Below are 19,341 nucleotides of genomic sequence, written 5' to 3'. Positions count from 1 at the left end.
GGAGACCTGGCTTAGCCACAGCCTGGGGGATGTTTCCAGAAAGAGATTTTCACTCTGCAGCGGAGTGTGCGCTGATATGAAACTTCCTGGCAGATTAAAACTGTGTGCCCGACCGAGACTCGAACTCGGGACCTTTGCCTTTCGCGGGCAAGTGCTCTACCAACTGAGCTACCCAAGCACGACTCCTTTCTTTCAGGAGTGCTAGTTCTGCAAGGTTCGCAGAAGAGCTTCTGTTAAGTTTGGAAGGTAGGAGATGAGGTACTGGCAGAAGTAAAGCTGTGAGGACGGGGTGTGAGTCGTGCTTGGGTAGCTCAGTTGGTGCCGGCCGTTGTGGCCGAACGGTTCTAGGCACTTCAGTTTGGAACCGCGCTGCTGCTACGGTCGCAGGTTCGAATCCTGCCTCGGGCATGAATGTGTGTGATGTCCTTAGATTAGTTAGGGTTAAGTAGTTCTAAGTCTAGGGGATTGGCGACCTCAGATGTTGAGTCCCACAGTGCTCAAAGCCATTAAAACCATTTAAGCCGGCACGGTAGCTCAGCGTGTTCGGTCAGAGGGTTTAGCTACCCTCTGTAATAAAAAAAAACTGAGTGAAAGGATCAACGAACAATCTGAACCGGTGTCATCGGATGTTCGCCACGAAAAAATTCAACGAACAATGTGGAATAAAATGAGATTAAAAAAAAAAAAATTTGGTAGAGCACTTGCCCGCGAAAGGCAAAGGTCCCGAGTTTGAATCTCGGTCCGGCCCACAGTTTTAATCTGCCAGGAAGTTTCATATCAGCGCACACTCCGCTGCAGAGTGAAAATCCCATTCTGTATTTTGCGTTTGTTTCTGGTGGATTTGGAAGAAACGACCTTGTGATCACTAATCCCTGTATCAGTCATGACGCTCTCTATTAGCTCTGGATTGTTTGTGGCTAAGAGGTCAAGTGTATTTTCGCAACCACTTACAATTCGCGTGGGTTCGTGGACTAACTGCTCGAAATAATTTTCGGAGAAAGCATTTAGGACAATCCTCGAAGATGTTTTCTGCCTACCACCGGTTTTGAACAAGTATTTTTGCCAACATATCGAGGGAAGGTTGAAGTCCCCTCCAACTATAACCGTATGAGTGGGGTATTTATATGTTACGAGACTCAAATTTTCTTTGAAATGTTCAGCAACTATATCATCGGAGTCTGGGGGTCGATAGAAGGAGCCAATTATTAACTTAGTTTGGCTGTTAAGTATAACCTCCACCCATACCAATTCGCACGAAGTATCTACTTCGACTTCACTACAAGATAAACCACTACTGACAGACACAAACACTCCACCACCAATTCTGCCTAATCTATCTTTCCTGAACACCGTCTGGTACTTCGTAAAAATTTCTGCAGAGCTTATTTCAGGCTTTCTGTAACTATAACGAATTCAGCTTCTGTGCTTTCTATTAGCGCTTGAAGCTCAGGGACTTTCCCAGCACAACTACAACAATTTACAACTACAATTCCGACTGTTCCTTGATCCAAGCACGTCCTGTATTTGCCATGCACCCTTTGAGATTGCAGCCCTCTCCGTAATTTCCCGGGGCCTTCTAACGTAAAAAACCGCCCAGTCCACGCCACACAGCCTCCGCTACCCGTGTAGCCGCCAGCTGAGTGTAGTGAACTCCTGACCTATTCAGCGGAACCCGAAACCCCACCACCCTATGGCGCAAGTAAAGGAATCTGCAACCAACACGGTCGCAAAACCGTCTGACCCTCTGATTCAGACCCTCCACTCAGCTCTGCACCAAAGGTCCGCAGTCGGTTCTGTCAACGATGCTGCAGATGCTGAGCTCTGCCTTCATCTCGTAAGTAAGTCCGGCAGCCTTCACCAAATCAGATAGCCGCTGGAATCCAGAGAGAATTTCCTCAGATCCAAAGCGACACACGTCATTAGTGCCGACATGTGCCACCACCTGCAGCTGGCTGCACCCTGTGCTCTTCATGGCATCCGGAAGGACCCTTTCCACATCAGGAATGACTCCACCCGGAATGCACACGGAGTGCACACTGTATTTCTTCCCCTCCTTAGCCGCCATATCCCTAAGCGGCCCCATTATGCGCCTAACATTGGAGCTCCGAACTACCAATAAGCCCACCCTCTGCGATTGCCCAGACCTTGAAGGCTGAGAATCATCCTCTGAAACAGGGCAGGCAGCTGCATCTGACTCAGCCAGAGACAGTACCTGAAATCTGTTTGTCGGACGCACCGGGGAGGCTTTCTGATCAGCCTCCAGGGACGTCTTTCGCTGCCTGCTATGGCTTGGAACGACCTCCCAATCAACCACAGGCGAGGGCTCAGCCCCACTGCGGGCAGTAACCGGGGCAACCACAGCGGCAGACCGATCTGGGGACAGACGGGACGAGGTTGACATCCCTGTGATACCCAAGTCCGGCTCCCCACAGTGGTGCCCATCGGCAACAGCCTCAAGCTGCACGACTGAAGCCAGCACCGCCTGCAGCTGTGAGCGAAGGGATGCCAGCTCAGGCCTCATCCGAACACAGCAATCACAGTCCCTGTCCATTCTAATCGATGTTGAACAACAGTTACTGAAACACAAGTCCGTGCCTAGATAACGCAAGGGAAACACGCAAAGAATGTACGAACTAACCTGTACAAATGCCTAACGACTGCGCTACAATCTGCCTGAATTTACGATTACAGTAACCAAAACTCGAAATTACACCTCTTATGCGAAACTCACACGCAATTTAAGTAAGAATCTACGAAGTAAACACAGAAAAGAAGCTATATACGTATCTTTCTGCGCTGTCGATGTGCACCAGCTGGGAGCTCAGGCCACACACGACGTAAATATTAATTTTAGATCCATTCACAATGCGAGAGAACCTTTTTTTTTTAGCAGTAACCACATCCGAGGCCATTCCATCATAGATGAGGATACCAAATGCCTCACTCGGCACTTGCAGTGTTTAGTCCACAACTGCTGGCCACTGACTGACACTTGTGCTCTCTGGCTTCCCGCTCAGCCTGACCGCTACTTCCACCTTTTCTTTGCATGCCAAACCACTTCCGTAGTGGAGGGGAATCACTATGTCTTTTATATTATACAATACAAAATCCCTAAGTATGAACCAATTTTTACATTTCAGTTTCTCGTATATAAAAAACATATTTAATAAAGTTTCATTATTTAAACACACAGTTATAATTCTGCACAACATATTTCGCTATACTCCACTTCCTTACATTAATGCAAAGACATTAAACAGATAAGAGTAAGCATAATAAGCTACTCACTATCGATTATGGTGTTACACTTGACTCATCTTTCATTGAGGTTTCCCATCAGGGATACATAGATGAAACATCAATAACACCTATGTAGTGTGGGCTGTAAAAAAATAATGATCAATCCAACTAAAGTTGGGCATAAAAAATTATCACAACATACAATAAATGTCCTAAGAAACAATGCATTTTATCCACATCATTTTCAAACTAAGACATATACAGTAAAAGTCATTCTTATATTACTTTAAGAAACAATAAGTCCATTGCTAAACAATACATCATCAAACATACTCATTTCATGCATGTGTACCACAATTCATTCTTATTCTATAAAACAATAAGCAAACAGTACACAGTATGTTCTACATAACTTGAGAAAATAGTATAGCATCCAAGAGAAAAATAAGTATGCATGCAAAGAACATACATAACAAAAGCACAAAACATTTTACACTGTACACATCAAATTCCAAAACACATTTTCAAATTTATCAAAAATGGTATTTTTCAATACTGCTCTTATTAATAGCAGTCCGAACTTTTGTTAATCACATAGGTAAAGAGAAACACTTATCTTGAACCTAGTATCATTTTTCACTGCCCACATTTTAGAATAGACCGTCTGTTGTAGAAAAATCATTGCAAAATGCACACAACAGTAGTTAGAAAATTACACAGGTTATATTGCTGCCCGCACTAGCATTTGGCAGTCCATGTTAAGGAACACTTAGACACATTTTTACATAGACAACACTTAAAAGAACCATTTCAAATTTATACACTGCCCAATCTTGATGTATGGCAGTCCAGGCTAAATATATGCATTTTTGCCCCATATTGGCAAGTCATTTTCACTGCCCTCAAAGTATTCCAGACAGTCCCCTTTCATTTTTGACATTCTTACTTAGCTGCCCTGTGTTCCATTTTTACCATACTGCAGTATTTTATTATTCCAGTCTTCATTTTGTCACATCCAGGAACACATATGCACAAAGTACATTTGGATTTTTATATAGAATCTGAAACTTACAGACAGGTATTAAAAATTTGATAACAGTATTCTTTTCAACAGGATAACACTTGTTAAAAAATATCAAGGTAATTGCATGAATAATAACATACAAATTCGGAAACCAAAATGAAACCTCCATCAGTCAATAAAGGTACATTTGGTATTAGAACAATTATATTGACCAATTACTTTACACTTGGGATTCACTGATTAGGGATTTGCCAATGTCCCATAGTGAGGCCAAGGCTAGTTAAATAACATTATGGAATTTTTGTAGTAGATCGTCTAAGTTTTCTGGTTGATCTACTTTTCTTCTGACAATCTTGTTCAGAGTTTGTACGTCAATTACAATTCGCACACCTCTGTCCTTCTTGTTTACAATAATAAGTGGGCTGTTGTATTTGCTATTACTTCTTTCGATCACTCCCCATTCGATCATTTTGTCAATTTCAGCTTGCACTGCTTCTTTCTTTGCTATCAGTACTGGATTAGGTCTTACAAAAAACGGTTCATGTTCTATTGCCTCAATATGGTATTCAAAGTTTTTAACTATACCTGGTTTATCAGACAGCACTTCCTGGTTAACAGTTAAAAAGCTCAACAATTCAGTTTTTTGTTCATATGTAAGTTCTTGAATCTCATCAACATTTGGTCTAAAAGTTTCAGTTTTCGCTTCACTATTCATTAAGTTCTTTACATGACAAATTTAATGAAGGTTGGACAAACCATCATTTCCTGGATCCAATTTTAACACTAGTGATTCAATATTGGCCTCACATAAAACTTCATTTTCTGCAAATTTAATTTCCAAAATACTTGATTCAATATTAATTTTAATAATTCCGTTCCCAAAATCTAAAAATTCCTTTTCTTTGTCCAGCCAATCAATACCCAGGATCATTTCGACACTTAACTCAGATACGACTAAGAAGTCATGTTCAAACTTTTGCCCTTTTATCTCAAAATCAATCAGTACATGTTTACATATAGGCTTACTCGACTTGCCAGTCGCTCCTGTAATCTTTACCCCATTCACAGATATCATAACTGATCTTGGTTTATTCGAGATATGCTCGAAAAACGATTCTGAAATGTCACTGATTTGGGAACCTGTATCCAAAAGTACTTGTAATTCAGTACCATAAATTTTAATTGGTACAATGGTTTGTTTAATTATCCTGTGTCCTTTATCTTCCTGTTCTCCCCATAACAAATCTTGTTTGACCATTAGATTGTTCTGAGAGTGTTATCAACTGACCGTTCCTGTATATCTAGGGGTTTTTTCGGTTTTTTTTCTCTACTTCTTTAGCGATTCTCTGTAACTACTGTCCCGCTATCATCTCATCAGGTGGCTCTTCTAGTTTTGGAATTTCAAATTCTTTCATGACTGTCATCAAGGCTTGCCCCAGTATCATATCATCTGGAGGCCCCCTCAATTCGTGCCCTAGCATCGAATTATCTGGTGGCTCTTTCTTTTTCGGATCAGTTTCAATTTACGGGTTTTGTTCTGAAAAAAATCATATATTCTTTCATATCGATTTTCGGTAAAAATGTATTCATTCTAGTCTACTTTTTTATATTCTCCCTCGTCTGAACTATCACTGAGTTCTTCTTCACTATCTGATTCAAGTAAGGATGCTACTTTTAGGCAATGAGTTAATCCATTAGTTGATGTTTCATCGACTTTGGTGTTTTGATTATCTTCTCCATAATGCACTTTTTCGATATCACTTTCAATAAAATAGTGTCTACTTCAAAATTCAGATTCCTAATTGCATTATTTATAACGCCTACTTTTGCGTCTAGCTTTTCGATCTGATTACTGATCATAATCCCGTGTTTTTCAATTTGATAGATTATACTGCTATTTTGTGCTTTAATTTTCTGACCCTGTACTGCAAGTTGATTACTAATCGGTTTACCTGGTGCTGCAATCTGTGCGGCCAACATTTTAAACAGTTATGTCATATGTAGTGATTTTTCGCTTTCTCGTCCTGATGTGTTTACATATTCAAATCCTACTTCTCGCGACTCACTTACTTCACTTTTAACTTTTGGCAAATCAAACATATCCCTTGATTCGTTGATATATCCCCTTTCTTTGCTCACTTCCTCTTCCTAGCCTTGTTCCATTTGTGATACGTTCATCGTACGAATCTGATCATTTACATGTTTGTGATATTCTATGTAAGCCTGCTGTCGTCTTGTAGCGTCATCTACTGCCACCTAATACATTCTCTACTCTCCCATCCTGTCCATCTTGGTCTACTTTCGTTCTTATGTCCATTTCTTATATTCTGTTACTATTTTGTATCTTTAGCTTTCTACTCCAGGAAAGGTTCTACCAACAATTTTGCCTAATATGTTACAGGTTTGTGCCGCTGGACGTCTATTGGTCGTTGTACTTTTGTTTTTACACTAGATTTTTCTGTTCTGAATTATTTCTGACAGAAAAACTGAACTGCGTTCTGTCACGCGGCGCCACGTATAACACTACTGCGGATTAATAATTACCAAAAATGGTTTAAACCTGCACAGTATGGTGTTGCCCTCTAGGAGGAATTTTGAATTTGACCATGTGTTACCAAACAGAAAGAAGGTATCAAACGTAAGATGCGTAAGGGGCAGTCTGTAGACAACAGAAACACTAAAATTTGGTAAGAAATTACAGAAACAGATTTAACATAAATGAAATAATAAATGGTCGCCAGCCTAACTAGGCATAATAATGTGAAAAATTATTTTCTATGGATTTGTATATACTCCTGCAAAAGTGACTTTTATAGATTCTTTCTCATAAAAGTGCAATGAACACCTAAAATAACCAGACGTAACTACACAGTGGGTAGCAGTAATACTCAATTTCATAGACTCGTATTCCCAGAAACAAAATATAGACTTTATCCCTGCTGACTACAATCAGTACTTCAGTCTTTATATAATTCAGCAATATATATATTCTCAAAGACTAACTCGAGACTAAATAGCATCTGACCAGAGTTAAATTTAGGTTAACACACTTACAGATATCACAAATGCAATAAAATTCACAATACTCACAATTCATATGCATTCCACTTTGTCAATGTTTTAGGTTCAATAACAGAAACCTGCTTTCAGTATGACTTTTTGTGTTATTAAATATCATAGTGGAAATCTACAAACTGACCACTCCTTTATCCACAAATAAGCACACTTTACAGAAAATCCTTACATTATAATGAATGCTGAACTACAACCCCACGTAAGATCATTTAGCCCTCAAAGCTTGAAAACAATATACACTAGCAATATTTTTATACAGGTTGGTAAGAAAGTTCAAAGTGAAGCGAATATTCAAAAGGTTTCAAATTTTTCTGTCTCTTTCATCACTTGTGAAACAAGTGATTTTAATCAATCACATTAAAATTCATTAATACTAACCATTTGGTACTTTCCTATTTAAGTATTTCACAGCAAATTAAAAACTATTCATCAGATAAATATTATGTGCCCCTTATATTACTCGTGAAGTAAGTAGTTTTCACTGACGATCTTAATGTTCCTACACATTAAGCAATGAGACTGATAAATTAGAAGCTATTCAAAGTAAATTGGAGCTTCTCATAAATTCAACGTATAATAAAATAGATTAATTTCAGTCTTTCACATACAGGATACCCGGATTTAAGTATTTTGAGGAAAGAACCTTGCTTGGTTGATTGAAGGGGAAAATGTCATGGTTCAAATACCAGTTTTTGCAACACTTGGATTATTATTGCTAAATTTGTGGTAACGATAGCAACGATGCCACGGCGTAAATACAAGTTCTAAAGTTGGCACTGCAACAGGCACCGACGACAGCGCACTCTAGCCGGAGCGGGAGAGATCTACGAGCTCCGGTCCTGATTATGTCCATTTGATCGAGAGCAGACGGCTGGGACACTTAGCTTCAGCTTCGCACCTCAGGGCAAAGTTATGTATTACTCTTGTTGCTAAAGTAAAGGTGATTTTAATTCACATGGCAGTACCGCGAGATTTTCACCTTTTCCTGCTCCTACCCACGCGCCGCCTTCCAGGCGGGATGCAAAAATTGGCGACGAGGTTTCCCCTATCATTTCCTTTTTGGTCGGTACTGCTTTCTTTTCGTCGTAGCTTCAGTACAAGACTTTCATTTGTGTACGTTTCCCTTACCGCGTCCTGAAGACATTTTTGATAAGCTTGGTGCGGGAAAATTTTTTTCCACGATTGACTTGCGGGACGCATACTTTCAGATTCCGCTCGACGAACAGTCACGGCGCTATTTTGTGATAAACACCCACCTTGGATTGTTAAAGTTTCGCCGCCTTCCGTTCGGTTGTGTTTCGGCTCCTGCTATTTTTCAGTCTTAATTACAGCAGTTGTGTGCCACTGTCCCTGGTTGTTCAAATTATTTGGACGATATAGTTGTATCAGGTCGCACCCATGACGAACATTTGCAAAACTTGCGTGCCTTATGTACTGTTCTTTTGCAAGCAGGACTAAAGTGGCACAGAGACAAGTGCAAATTTGTTCAAACAAATTTCGGGCTTGCAGCCGGTCGTCGTTCAATACTTCGCATGATATTTCAACTGGGCACCTGCCAGTCATCTTCAGGTGAGCCGTCGCAGACTGGCGATAAAGTTCTCCGTTCCGCAGTATATAGCGTACTGTAACTATTCTGTGCATGCGTCGAAAACTTGATAGTTGAACCAACACTGCCCGCCGGCAGCGCCCTCGCTGGTGGAATAGCGGAACTCAGTCGCCCTCTGCGTTGCTGTTTGCCACGGCCGTCGACGCACTCTGTCGTCTTCGATTTGAGCAAATCGTGGAGATGATGGGATTCCATACACTGTCCAGCTGGTAATCGCTGTCACGGTTTAACAGATTCACAAGTGCAAATTTTTTCGAACTGAGATTCAGTATTTAGGACATATGATTAACGGACAGGGTATCCACCCCTCGCCGTCACATGTCAGTGCGATTAGAGACTTTCCAGCACCCAGGAACTTGAAAGAACTTCAGTCTGTGTTGGGCAAAATTACATATTATATTCGATTTATACCAAACGCAGCGCAGATTGCAGCGCCTTTGCATCGCCTTCGGCGTAAGAACGTTCCTTTTGTTTGGTCTTCGGAATGTGCGGCTGCTTTCCACAGGGTCAAATCTGCTTTGTTGAGTGATTGCTGTTTGATTCCTATCGATCCCTCCAAACCAGTTGTTTCGGCTGTCGATGCATCTTCTAACGGCATCGGAGCGGTTCTCTCGCACCGCATTAATTCTGTCGATCGCCCGATCGCTTTTGCGTTTAAGTTGCTCAATTCTGCCCAGCAAAACTATTCTCAAATCGAGAAGGAAGCTTTAGCTATTATATGTGGAGTAACTAAGCTTCATGATTTTTTTGTGTGGTCGTAAGTTGTATTTGGTCACCGACGATAAGCCTTTGACGTTGTTGTTCCACCTGTCAAAGCCAGTTCCGGACCGTACGGCACAAAAGTTGCAGTGTTGGTGTTTGTTTTTGTCGAACTACAATTACGAAATCTTGTTTCGGCCTACGGCCCACCGTGGCAATGCTGATGCTTTGTCTCGTCTGCCTATCGGTCCTAACAAAGGGTTTGATTCTTCCGAACTGTCCTGCATGTTTATTGATTCGCAAGATAAGGAATTAGCTGATGGTTTTCCGGTGGATTTTCGTCGCATAGCCTCCGCGACAGCCGCCAATGTTGCTTTGCAGATTTTTTCCAGTACATTCTTACTCAATGGCCTCCATCTACTACCCAGATTAGTGATCTCCTTGTACAGCGTTACTTTGCGCAACGTCACAACTTGTTTGTACACGGCGGTGTTATCTTGTTACAAACTGACAATGGTCAGTCTCGTGTGGTTGTACCTCGTTCGTTGCAGTCGGAAATCCTCCGATTATTGCGCACTGGTCATTGGGGTATATTGCGGACGAAGCAATTAGCGCACCGTCACTGCACTTGAGTCAGCATTGATAAACATATTGAGAATTTGCTTGCTAACTGTAGCTCTCCTGCGGAGCATCAATCTGCTCCCCGCCAGCGCTTCTTTGCGTGGCCGACTCCTACTGCGCCTTGGCAGCGCGTTCATATTGATTTTGCAGGTCCGTTCTGCGACACCCGCTGGTTGATAGTTATTGATGCATACAGCAACTTTCCTTATGTTGTACTTATGTCTTCTACATCTGCCAGTACTATTCGGGCTTTGACGTCTATTTTTTGCATCGAGGGTGTTTCTGAAGTTATTGTCTCCAACAATGGTCGACAATCCGTGTCCTCAGAGTTTGAAGCGTTCTGTGCCGCTAATGGCATTCGCCATCTGACCTCAGCCCCGTTCCACCCCCAGTCGAACGGCGAGGCTGAACGCTTTGTGCGCACGTTTAAGTCACAGATGAGCAAGTTACGCACCACGCACTCTCGACAGCATGCGCTCTGGACTTTCCTCGCTTCGTATCGCTCTCAGATGCGCGGCACCCGTTCCCCAGCGGAATTGCTACACGGCTGCGCCCATCGGTCGCTCGTGCAGCACTTGCACCCGCCACCGCTCGCTCCCGCTGCTTCGCCTCGTTGTGGCTCGGCACCGCACCGTATCGCGTTTTATCTGGCAGGCAGCGCTGGGGGCAGGGGCCCATTCTTCGACAGCTCGGCCACACCTCATTTTTTGGCCCCTCCGCCACTGTCGAGCGACACCGGAACCAGACCCGTTTATGCTGTCCTCCGTTTTCTGCAACTGGTTGTTTTCAGGCATAACTGGAGGCTTCGCGGCCTCCGCCGCCTCAGCCCACGCCTCCGCCGCTCGCGCCTCCGCGGGCGTTCCTGCCGTCGTCGCCGCTGCCGGTCTGGTCAGCTGCACAGGACGGCCGCCTCTCGCCGCCGCCGAGGCACCACCTCTCGCCGCCGCCGTCTTCCTCCGCGGTGGCAGAACCGATGGACGCTGAGGCTGACGTCACGCCACCGCCGTCGCCGTCCGTGGAGGTCGTTGGTCCGCCTCCTTATCCGAGCATACCCAGTGGCGGTGCGCGGCCTGGACAGGCTTACCACAAGGCGTTTTCCTCGCCGCCTCGCGAGCAATTCGGGGTCGCGGGTGGACAGCGCGCTCCGGCAGTTCCGCTGCCCGCCCCCTCAGCTGCGCCGCCCCTGGCTCCCACCACCCGCCGTCGGAAGCCGGACTCGACGACCGTGCGTCGTTTCAGGGGGAGGGCTGTGGTATCGATAGCTACGATGCCACGGCCTAAATACGAGTTCTACAGACACCGACGACAGCGCACTCTAGCCGGAGCGGGAAAGATCTACGAGCTCCGCTCCTGATTATGTCCGTTTGATCGAGAGCAGACGACTGGGACACTTTGCTTCGGCTTCGCACCTCAGGGCAAAGTTATGGATTACTCTTGCTGCTAAAGTAAAGGTGATTTTAATTCACACGGCGGTACTGAGAGATTTTCACCTTTTCCTGCGCCACCATCCAGGCGGGATACAAAAAAGTTAAAACACACACACTGGTTCATACTGATATACAGTCCTAATCTCCTGAAGTTGTCGGAGCAGTGGCGCAATAGCGGTGGAGAGCACGTGGCGGTTACCTAGTCTCTCATCTGGCTGAATATTGCTCTTTCATTTTCTCTTGCCGACGTAAAATATTATTTTTAGACCCATTCCAAATGCGAGAGAACCTTTTTTTTTAGCAGTAACCACATCGGAGGCCATTCCATTGTAGATGAGGATACCGAATGCCTCACTCGGCACTTGCGGTGTTGACTCCACAACTGCTGGCCACTGACTGACACTTGTGCTCTCTCACATCCCACTCAGCCTGACCGCCACTTCCACCTTTTCTTTGCATGCCAAACCACTTTCGTAGTGGAGGGGAATCACTATGTCTTTTATATTATACAATACAAAATCCCTAAATATGAACCAGTTTTTACATTGCAGTTTCTAGTACATAAACGAACAGATTTAATGAAGTTTCACACAGTTATAATTCCACAAAACATATTTCGCTAAACTCCACTTCCTTACACTAATGCAAAGACATTAAGCAGAAAAGAGTAAACACTTTATACTTCACATAATAAACTACTCACTATCGATTGTGGTGTTACAAGCTAACTGAATGGAAAGGGCTCTTGGGATGCAGGAATTTAGCTGACTTAACCGTGTCGTCCTCTAATGGCTGAATAGCGAACTAATTCTCTCTGTGTTGGACAGTTTTTGTGATCATGTGGAAAGTTCAGAAGACAGTATGGATGTGTGTTTGCGCTGGACTATTATTCCCTTCAATATAAATTGTCCGGTTGACTGCATTTGCATATTTCCCATCTTTATCTGTTTGTGAGAATATCGATTGTGGCGTGCGCATCCAGCAGGTGAAAGACGGGTTGAAGACACGTATGCTGGTTCTCTAGACATGAGAAACACCTTAGTTGACTTTATAAATTATAAGAATCATTTGGAATCTTTTATATCACCGACATCGGTTTTTGCAACTGGAAATATGTTTCCTTTATTTTTCCGAGGTTTCACGTAAAGGTCTTTTCAGACGAGATCCTTGTGTAGTCACTGAGTGGCTTATAGCACGCTCGACCTCTCTAAATTTTCCAGTTTCTAAATATACTGTGCAAGCGGTACTGCTAAGCAAACGATATTGCTGTGTGCTTCATATCGAGGAGTATCGCGAAAATGGTATGATATTCTGGCAACCATGTGAAATAACTTGTTGTTGTTGTTGTTGTTGTTGTTGTTGTGGTCTTCAGTCCTGAGACTGGTATGATGCAGCTCTCCATGCTACTCTATCCTGTGCAAGCTTTTTCATCTCCCAGTACCTACTGCAGTCTACATCCTTCTGAATCTGCTTAGTGTATTCATCTCTTGGTCTCCCTCTACGATTTTTACCCTCCACACTGCCCTCCAATGCTAAACTTGTGAACCCTTGATGCCTCAGAACATGTCCTACCAACCGAGCCCTTCTTCTTCTCAAGTTGTGCCACAAACTCCTCTTCTCCCCAATTCTATTCAATACCTCCTCATTACTTATGTGATCTACCCATCTAATCTTCAGCATTCTTCTGTAGCACCACATTTCGAAAGCTTCTATTCTCTTCTTGTCTAAACTATTTATCGTCCATGTTTCACTTCCATACATGGCTACACTCCATACAAATACTTTCAGCAACGACATCCTGACATTTAAATCTATACTCGATGTTAACAAATTTTTCTTCTTCAGAAACGCTTTCCTTGCCACTGTCAGTCTACATTTTATATCCTCTCTACTTCGACCGTCGTCAGTTATTTTGCTCCCCAAATAGCAAAACTCCTTTACTACTTTAAGTGTATTATTTCCTAATCTAATTCCCTCAGCATCACCTGACTTAATTCGACTGCATTTCATTATCCTTGTTTTGCTTTTGTTGATGTTCATCTTATAACCTCCTTTCAAGACACTGTCCATTCGGTTCAACTACTCTTCCAAGTACTTTGCTGTCTCTGGCAGAATTACAATGTCATCGGCGAACCTCAAAGTTTTTATTTCTTCTCCATTGATTTTAATACCTGTTCCAAACTTTTCTTTCGTTTCCTTTACTGCTTGCTCAATATACAGATTGCATAACATCGGGGAGAGGCTACGACCCTCTCTCACTCCCTTCCCAACCACCGCATCCCTTTCATGCCCCTCGACTCATATAACTGCCATCTGGTTTCTGTACTAATTGTAAATAGCCTTTCGCTCCCTGTATTTTACCCCTGCCACCTTTAGAATTTGAAAGAGAGTATGCCAGCTAACATTGTCAAAAGCCTTCTCTAAGTCTAAAATGCTAGAAACGTAGGTTTGCCTTTCCTTAATCTTTCTTCTAAGATAAGTCGTAAGGTCAGTATTGCTTCACGTGTTCCAACATTGAAAAGACATGCGTTCTTGTAATCCCAGAGTCTGGAGATAAGTGTAGAAGGCAAGCAAGGAAACAGGTCGGAGCCAGAAACAAAAACAGCTTTGTGCCGAGGGGAACCGAACCTGACTTTGTACAACAGTTCAGAGAGTGACTTTGGTCCACTGAGGGCACTCTGGTCACGCATCGGGGGCAGATTACTTGTGACCATCGGCTGCAGTGGATGACCGCCGACCTCGCAGGAAGTATCTAGTGCTGTGAGAATCACCTTCAGGAAAATGACTTATTGATACATAACCAACACAGATTCAGAAAATATCGTTCTTGTGCAACACAACTAGCTCTTTATTCCCATGAAGTAATGATTGCTGTCGACAAGGGATCTCAGATCGATTCCATATTGCTAGATTTGCAGAAGGCTTTTGATACCGTTCCTCACAAGCGACTATTAATCACATTGTGTGCAAATGGAGTATCGTCTCAGTTGTGTGACTGGATTCATGATTTCCTCTCAGAGAGGTCACGGTTTGTAGTGATAGACAGTAAATCATTTAGTAGAACAGGAATGATATCTGGCATTCCACAAGGTAGTGTCATAGGCCCTCTGCTGTTCCTGATTTACATAAATGATCTAGGTGATAATCTCAGCAGCCCCCTAAGATTGTTTGCAGATGTCGCTGTAATTTACCATCTAGTAAAATCATCAGACGATCAACTCCAATTACAAAATGATTTAGAGAGAATTTCTGTATGGTGCGAAAAGTGGCCATTGGCACTAAACAAAGAAAAGTGCGAGGTCACCCACATGGGTACTAAAAGAAATCCGATAAATTTTGGGTACATGATAAATCGCACAAATCGAAGGGCTGTCAATTCGACTACATGGCTAGGAATTACAATTACGAGCAACTTAAATTGGAAAGACCACATAGATAATATAGTGGAGAAGGTGAAAGAAAGACTGCGCTTTGTTGGCAGAACACTTATAAGATACGACAAACCCACTAAAGAGACAACCTTCATTACACTTGTCTGTCCTCTGGTGGAATATTGCTGCGCGGTATGGGATCCTTACCAAGTAGGATTGATGGAGGACATAGAAAAAGTGCAGAGAAGGGCAGCTCATTTCATGTTATCGTGCAATAGGGTTTATAGTGTCACTGAAATGGTACTCAAGTTGGGGTGGCAGTCACTGAAACAAAGGCGGTTTTCTTTGCAGCGAGATCTGTTTACGAAATTTCAATCGCCAACTTTCTCTTCCGAATGCGAAAATATTTTGTTTACACCCACCTATGTAAGGGAGAAATGATCATCATAATAAAATAAGAAAATCAGAGCTCGAATGGAAAGATTTAGGTGTTCCTTTTTCCCATGTGCCATTCGAGAGTGGAATGGTAGAGAAGTAATATGAAAATGGTTCGATGAACCCCCTGCCAGGTACTTAAGTGTGAATAGCAGAGTAAACATGTAGATGTAGATGTATGGTGCATGTTCTTATGCTGCCTCTCTTCGCAGTATATGTACGAGTGTCTGGCAGTCGACAGCTATATGCATGATGCAAAAGAGATGATTTTGTATGGCACAGGATACGAATCGTATGTTTACTACATCGACATGGTACATGGTGATATATTGCCAATTTGGAGATCGGTTTCACGCTTTGATATTCAAGCTTCCATCCTCAGTGGCAGAGTAGTGTATTTGAGCAAGCGTCTTTCCATATTTGACGATCTGTAGACCACTTTTGCAGGGTTTAACTTCGAGTAGCTCATTTATTACACTGATAAAAACTCTCGCCCTGTACAGAAGTTTTGCCACTGAAAGAAAAACTTCTGCAGAAAAAAAACAGACATTGCTTCCACACTGGCAGCATCAGTAATTTGGCAGGTAAATTCAGTAAGAGCCAATAAGAATACTCCATTCGTTTAGAAGAGATCGTTCGTGATGCTACATAGGAGCCGCTACATAGCGGTGAGAAAGTTTGCCGTTTCAGAGATGTTTGTTGAAAGCAGGACTTCACGATTTCCAGGAAGGGTAACACTGATGGATGGGGTGCCTCGTTAGCACCATCAGGAAGTATGCATTCGGTGTTATTCCGAGCTATTTTCGTAAACAGGTCCTGTTAAAACAAGAATTTTTATGCAGACAAGCTGAGAGATTACGAAAGAGCCTACAAAAGTGACCGTTTACTATTTCTGCGGCACTTTACAGTTTCCGATAGGTAGACTTGACTCTTATTTACATAGCCATGTGATATCAGTATAACATTGAGAACCTTCTAGCTGCACCTGCGACGGTGAGTTGCTACGTGAACATTTTGCGGCAAGGCGTCTGTCACACTGGGCAGGTAAGCACATACGCACAGTTAGACATGTCTCGCATGTAGGACGGGTTGTCCCATTATGATCGCTTGGGAGAATGCACCCTGTGCTATTCTGGGAAGCACTGCAACAGATTTCTGTAGCGCATTCAGATGAAGACTTGGCTGATATTTACTCATGACGTCAGTATAAGACTCAAAGAATTGTAGCTGTATACCCTAAAAAAGACGCGTCAGAGTGATGGCTCCGGCGCTGGCCCGCATCCAGCTGGCGTCGGCGTGTGCGCGCGTTGGAACAGTTTCATGGTAAGCCACAGTCGAATTTCATAACGATATTGGAAAGCTTTTTTTACATGCAATAAGTGTTTGTGCAGTGCGTTATTTTCGGCTGTTCAATCTTTGTGAACATGTCAGCAGGGTGTCAAATATGCGTTATTTTTGACAATTTATCAAGTAGTGGATGGTTGCATATGTGAATAGGTCTGTAGGCTGTGCAATGAATTACTTCGACAGTTTACAATTAGTAAGCATGTTGTCAGAGAGTTAAATATGTTTTATTTGGACAATTTGCGAGTTGTTTGCATGTCTCTACTGCGTTATTTTGGTGTTTTATGAGTAGTTTGCAGGTCTATAGGCTATGTAGTGTGACCCCAAACACGACAGAGCGAGTGCTTTTATCAGTGTAATAAATGAACTACGCGAAATCCACCTCTAAATAAATTGTTCCAACATAAATAAAGTACACTCCTTCCTCTCCCAGCAGCTAGACACAGACTGAGTCCTTTTCCTGCCATTTTTGCCCCAGACTGCCATCGGATGACAGTGCCCTCTGGTCAGTGACGACTGTGAACTAGGTCAGTTGGACAGTGGACCTCATGGTGTAGACACTGAATGGAGCTACTGCCTAAGACAACTCAGATTGTTTGAATAAAGACTGCTTGCAAATTAAAGACCTACATCCATCCTATTCAGCAGCTGAGCACAGGCTGAGCCCTTTTTCCACCAATTCCAAGGATGGCATGGTGGTTGGATGACTAAGGAAGTAGCCCATGTGATCTATTTTCCCGCCTTTTTCTTAGGTTGTTGGAGGTAGCTCAAGTGCCCTTATCTCCCTGCCAAAATTTGAACATCCCACCATGACATCACTGCGAGGTTGCCACATCTATCGCCGCCTTCTTGGATCCGCTATCTTCTCTTCCAAATTTAAAGCTGTCAAAAGAAAGATACTAAATGCTGTTCATTATATTTTTGAAAACAAACTCCAAGAACAGATGAATATGCATATGAAAACTAAAGCAAAATAAATAATTGAATAAAATCACTCCTTTACAGTGAATGCACACATGCTAAATGCTTGACTGCAGCTTCTTAATTCAGGTAAATTCGTGCGTTTTCATCAGTGTGACTCACATTTCAGACGCTGCTTCCACCGGCGTCGATGCACATTTCACTACTAACGTTTCCTCTTGCCCCTCCCTGATGAGGGAACACCCATAGACATACTCACAGGCATTCAGAAGAGAAACTGAACGTGCCAGAGCAATGCTTTGGCATTTTGCACATTCCCAACACACACTAATTTTTCACTGCCTTCAATAAATTTGGCAACAATGCACTGTGGGGTGGTACAAACTTTGTCCCATTGTTAGTGTCGGCCTCCTACCTCTAATCGTTCGAGGTGATCTGTTTTTTCTGAACGTGAGTGTACTATGGAAACGCACATAAAATCATTTAATATGAGAAAGAAGCAGCTAATGATTGTTTAAATATATGCACAATTGACAAAGGTGTATACTGAACCGCTGAAAACACAGGATGGCTGTAACTGTGACTGAGTGACCAGGGGTCCAAGTCAAAGAAGAGGTGATTCCTTTGTGCCGCCATGTGAAAATTTCTTTTGTATATATGTTCATATTGAAGTTTCATTTTGGACTTTCAGTAGACTGAATAACACTTTCGGAATCTGGTATAACTGCTGTGTTGTGATGTCCTGTTTGTCTGTAATATACTTGGGCCTCTTTTATGACTATTGCTTGTGTCATTATGAAGCAGGAGTGTGGTGGGAGAATATATTGTTTGAACTGTAATAATTGTGGGGATAATAAAGGACAGCAAAGTGATCCCTTAGGTCCTATTTTTGAACCATCTAAGAATATTAATAATAGAGTAGACGAATAATCAACATAATAAATCGTTGGTCATGGCGTTTTATTACTGCCAGGAACTGCATATTCAGCTGGTCGTTTAGTGTCCATTAATTATTTAATACTGTAGTTGATATCACAGACCATTTCAATCTCTTAATGTTTAAATCGAACTATCAGTTTAATAAGTCACAGCTGCAAAATACTAACGCGAATTCTTTACAGACAAATGGAAAAACTGATAGACGCTGACCTCAGGGAAGATCAATTTGGATTCCGTAGAAATGTTAGAACACGTGAGGCAATACTGATCCTACAATTTATCTTAGAAGAGAGATTAAGGAAAGGCTAACCTACATTTCTAGCATTTGTAGACTTAGAGAAAGCTTTTGACAATGTTGATTGGAATATTGTCTTTCAAATTATGAAGGTGGCAGGGGTAAATTACAGGGAGCGAAAGGCTATTTACAATTTGTACAGAAAGCAGATGACAGTTATAAGAGTCGAAGGATATGAAAGGGAAGCAGTGGTTGGGAAGGGAGTGAGACAGGGTTGTAAGATCTCTCCAATGTTATTCAATCTGTATATTGAGCAAGCAATAAAGGAAACAAAAGAAAAGTTCGGAACAGGTATTAAAATCCATGGAGAAGAAATAAAAACTTTGAGGTTTGCTGATGACATT

General features: G+C 42.5%; 1 protein-coding gene across 2 annotated transcripts in view; it reads right to left on the bottom strand.

Annotated features, from left to right (window-relative positions):
• LOC126237536 (thiamine transporter 1-like) overlaps positions 1–19,341 on the bottom strand; it is a 713,275-nt gene that overhangs the window by 651,674 nt on the left and 42,260 nt on the right. Inside the window, exon 2 of one of the 2 annotated variants that reach the window (XM_049947722.1) lies at positions 3,289–3,382. The exons of the other annotated variant lie outside the window; for it this stretch is intronic. The gene's annotated coding sequence lies outside the window, so the exon portion shown is untranslated. The remainder of the gene's footprint in view (positions 1–3,288; positions 3,383–19,341) is intronic. 2 annotated transcript variants of the gene reach the window in all.

The sequence above is a fragment of the Schistocerca nitens genome, chromosome 2 (assembly GCF_023898315.1).
Source record: "Schistocerca nitens isolate TAMUIC-IGC-003100 chromosome 2, iqSchNite1.1, whole genome shotgun sequence".
Lineage (NCBI taxonomy): Eukaryota > Metazoa > Arthropoda > Insecta > Orthoptera > Acrididae > Schistocerca > Schistocerca nitens.
The sequence above is the reverse complement of the archived record's forward strand: the minus strand, read 5'-3'. Positions and strand labels throughout refer to the sequence as shown.